A 5,000-nucleotide genomic window follows, 5' to 3' on the forward strand; every position below is an offset into this window, starting at 1 on the left:
TGGAGAGGGAGGAGAAAAAAGAGGAGAAAGAAAAGGAAGACGAAGTGGAAGAAGATGAGGAAGAAGAGGAAGAGAAAGAGGAAGAGGAGAAAGAGGAGGAAAAAGAATAGGATGGGGAGAAGGAGGGGGGAGGTGGAAGAGGAGGAAGAGGAGGAAAAGGAAGAGCAGGAAAAGAGGAAGAGGAAGAAGAAGAAGACGGGGAAGAGGAAAAGGAAGAGGAGGGGCAGGAAGAGGAAGAATAGGTGAAGGAGAGAAGGACAAAGAGACAGTTTGACGAAGTGAAGGAGAGGGGCGAGGAGTGCGCTGAAGGGAGATTAGGAAGAGGAGGGAGGACGAAAGTATGTAGATAAAAAGGAAACCCTGACAAACAAGTGAGGAATAAAAGAGGAGAGATGGAAAAATAAATTCGAATAATAATCAAAGGGCTCAGGAAAAACAAAACAAGAGATGCGCAACGAAGGCATGTGGACGAGTGATCATTTGTGTGCGTTTGTGTACGTGTGTGTGTGTGTGTGTGTGTGTGTGTGTGTGTGTGTGTGTGTGTGTGTGTGTGTGTGTGTGTGTGTGTGTGTGTGTGTGTGTGTGTGTACATGCTTGCGTGTGAGCGTGTATGCGTGTGTACGTGTATACATGTGTGCGTGTGTGCATGTGTGGGTGTTTACGTGTGTACATTTGTACGTGTGTACGTGTGTGTGTGCGTGTATACGTGTGTGGGGGATGCGTGTGGGTGTGAGTGTCCGTGTAGGTGAGCGTGTGGGTGATTGTGTGGGTATGGGTGTGAATGTGCGTGAGTTTACATGTACGTAAGTGTGCGTGTGTGTGCGTGTACGCGTGTGTGTAACGTAATTAAAAAATACTTAAAGCATGATATCCGTAACCATCTATTTCATATACACGTTTATTGGGAAACACACTTTAACATCTTTTTAATCTAGGTCTGACCTAACGACTTGTGAAATAGATTTAATTTCGAATAACCCATTCTGTCCAGTGATACATCTCAAGACTAAAGCAAAAATATTTTATTCTCCTTTCCCTCGTCTTTCCATACCTGTCTAAACTATTTCTCAACAATTACCAGTGCTTTGATTTTTGACAACCACGGTTTCTGTATGATACAACGTTTTCCCAAAGGAGAGAAATGCTGTCTTCGGCGAAATACTAAAGGATTACAAAGAATTACAAATGAAGAGGATGCCAACAGGAGACCTTTTGGTACATAACTAGGTCGGATGCGAAAAAAAATAAACAAATAAAATAATGATAAATGATAAACAAAAATAACAACTTATGATAAATGATGAATAAATAGATAATAAAAATAAAGATAAATGATAATAGAATAAAGAAAGATTATAAAAAACAAATATAATAGTTTAAAATAGATGGCAGGCATTACAGCACATTGCTTAGGTGTTTATCTAAACGAATCTCAAAACTTCGAACTGTATTACATTGCACTGACTTTGAAGGAAGTTTATTCTCTTCGTTTACTACACGGTTGGTGATGTTGATTCTATCCACTTCCAAATTAAATCTACTTCCTGTCTGTTTGAGACCCATTTCTCGCCTAATTCGTATTCAGTGTGAAAATTTCGTCACTTTTGATGTTGTCAATTCCTTTTTTTTTTTTTTTTTGGGGGGGGGGGGGATAGATTACTATATTTTAACCGATTTTCGTATGATTTACTTCTGACCTTTAGAATCAGTTTGGTGGTTTTCCAACCTGTTAATGTCTTTAATAAGATTCGGTGACCATACGGAAACAGCATATTCCAAAGGAAGACGAACTAACGATTTATATAGATTGTTAATGATAAACATGTTTTTAAAATCTATGTTATTAATAAGATTCGGTGACCATACGGAAACAGTATATTCTAAATGTGGACGAACTAACGATTAAAACAGCTTGTTGATGACAAACGGACTTTCGAATCCAAAAGATCGCGCAATCATCCTAGAATCTTCTTTGCTTTCTCTGAGGCAGAAATACACTGCTTAGATGATTTGAGATCATTACTGATAAATACGCCGAGGTCCTTTTCACTACAAGCGAAACCGGTCTTCTCTTGTACATTTAATAGCAATACGATAACCAAGATGTCTTTCAGTGATCACTGAAATCAACTAGATGTGATCAGTATTATACAGTAAGTATTAAAATACAGTCAATGAATATTTATTGTATGATGCTAATTATAATTTACAGATCCAAACGCTATCATCTTCCTTTCTTTTCCGATTCACTTTCTTCATTATACACTGTATAGGGTGGCCCAAAAGTTATCTTACCCAAACATTAATAAGTATTCAATAAATTACAAAAAATACTTCTGGAATCAGATTAAACAAATGAATAATGTTCGGGTAAGGTAAACTTTGTCTGGAATAAGAATAGATTGATAATGTTTGTGTAAAGTAACTTTTGCCTGAGACAAAACTAAATTGATTAATCATGTTTGGGTAAGGTGACTTTTGAGACACTCTGTATTTCAGTTTCTCTTCTTAACTGAAATCCAGGCGGGCTCAGCCCTGATATGTACTACAGTAAATCGTAACCTACTGAAGAGACATTGGGTTCCCTTAGGTGACCAAAATTGCCTCTCTATCTAAGACACACGTAAAACGAGTCACCTATAAGTTGGGTCTATTGTGTAATTACCACACATAAGAAGATTATGTTTTCAGTCGTGTTCATTTGTTTTCGTCTAATTTTCTTTCCTCGTAAATCCCCTTTCCTCTGATTGTTTGATATTCTTCTTTCCTTTCATTCTAGTTCCTTACTTTCCACCTATTTATTTACCTCAACTTTTGATTTCTACACCCTCCACTCCCCCTCCTTCTCCCCCTTTCGCTCCTCTCCCTGCCCCTTTATGGGATACCAGACGGGTGAAGTGTTACTTAGCTGCGGTTTTTTTTAGCAACGAGGAACCCAACCCCATTAAACGATGACCAAGGCCCCTTTTAATAATGAAACCTACCTTGAATAGAATAGGATAACCCAGCAGTAGCCAAAACAATACACTAAACACACGCCACCATGTTGCATGGATCAAAGGATCTAATATGTGTCAGTGGGGGGCGTTATCAACAGGAAGCACTTGCTCTGCCTGTTCCATTGGTACTCTCCCTATCCTCGCGTTTGCTGGTTATCATCCCCCCCCACCCCCACCCCACTCCCGGACCCTTCTGCTTCCAGCTGATCGCCGTTCCTTCACTTGCGTTTCGCAAAGACAGAATACAAATGCTTTATGTCTTTGTCCCTCTCCCAACACGAACACGCTCATCCCTTACCTGCCAGTTCGATTGCTTGTCATGCTGTTAGTCATTATGTCTGTCTGTCTGTCTGTCTGTCTGTCTGTCTGTCTGTCTGTCTGTCTGTCAGTAAGCCATTGTTTGTCATTGTCATTGTTTGTCAGTCAGTCATAGTCTGTCATTTTCTGTCATTGTCTACCATTGTCTGTCATTGTCTACCATTTTCTGTCATTGTCTACCATTGTCTGTCATTGTCTACCATTGTCTGTCCCTGTCTGTCATTGTCTGTTAATGTCTCTGTGTCTGTCTGTCTGTCTGTCTGTCTAAAAGTCTGTCTGTCTAAAAGTCTGTCTGTCTGTCTAAAAGTCTGTGTCTGTCTGTCTGTCAGTTTATATGTATCCACTTGTCTGTCTCAGTTTGTTAGTTCGTCTCTCTGACTGTTAGTTCGTCTGTCTGTTACTTTGTCATTTACTTTGACTGCCTGTTAGTAAGTGGTTCTTTAGACTTCGTCTAACGGTGAAATACGCAAAAAGGACTTATTGTTTCAAGTTTGTGTCTTCTGTGGTAATTTTCTATGCATGCATCCATGCAAATATATTGTATATACATAATACATACATACAAGTACATACACACACACACATTATATATATATATATATATATATATAATATATATATATATATATACATATACATGTATGTATGCATATATGTATGCATGCATGTATGCACGCATGTATGTATACATGTGTATACATATGTGCATACATGTGTATATACATGTGTGTATGCATATGTTTATGTATGTGTACGTGTATACTTATGCAGAAAAAAACACTGGGAAATAAGAAGCTTAGTCCGAACGTTTTCGTCTATTTAAGACATTATCAAGGAATACACAGATACAGAGACATAGGTGGATATAAATATACAAAAGTAGAAGACAAGCTAGGAACATGGGAAGGACACACAAGATGCTTCATAATCAGGTAGGACGTTTGGTCACATGACGTTACGTCACATGACGTTACGTCACCCCGGCCTAGTAACACTTGGAGAATTTTTTACAATTTTATCAATAATAAAATCATCAAGTTTAAATAATCCTAAACTTAAATTAATATTATGGTCAAAGGTTTGCTTAATGTGACTGGATTCGATAATGTTTCTTTCTAATAAAGATCTACAAGAAATTATTACATTAGAATTATCCCAGTCAATAGGATGGTTGTGGTCTCTTACATGGATAAAAAGGCCACTGGAACTTTGCCCACTCCTTACACTATATTTGTGCTGATTTATCCTAGTTTTTAAGTCTTTACCAGTTTGTCCGATATAAAATTTGTTACATTTAAGGCATGGAATAGAGTAAACATAACCCTCATTTACTTCAGGTGAATTTTTAATGAGCATACTTTTTATAGTATTGTTATTTTGAAAACCAAGTTGATGTTGAATTGTTTATTGTATTTTTATATCCTCCTATGTCTCTGTATCTGTGTATTCCTTGATAATGTCTTAAATAGACGAAAACGTTCGGACTAAGCTTCTTATTTCCCAGTGTTTTTTTCTGCATATTATTTTCACGTGTACCTTGTCAATTACTGCAAAAAAAAAGTGTATACTTATATGTGCATATGTGTATGTATGTATATATGTATGTATGTATGTATGTATATATGTATGTATGTATGTATGTATGTATGTATGTATGAATGTATGTATACATGCATGCTTGTA

The 5,000-nt window shown here is 37.3% G+C and overlaps 1 long non-coding RNA gene across 1 annotated transcript in view; it reads right to left on the reverse strand.

The window, feature by feature from the left end:
- Positions 1–5,000, reverse strand: part of LOC143021757 (uncharacterized) — a 343,646-nt gene that overhangs the window by 124,855 nt on the left and 213,791 nt on the right. The gene's annotated exons all lie outside the window — the stretch shown is intronic.

Source organism: Oratosquilla oratoria, chromosome 42 (genome assembly GCF_046742065.1).
Source record: "Oratosquilla oratoria isolate Oo_2021 chromosome 42, ASM4674206v1, whole genome shotgun sequence".
Classification (NCBI taxonomy): Eukaryota; Metazoa; Arthropoda; class Malacostraca; order Stomatopoda; family Squillidae; genus Oratosquilla; species Oratosquilla oratoria.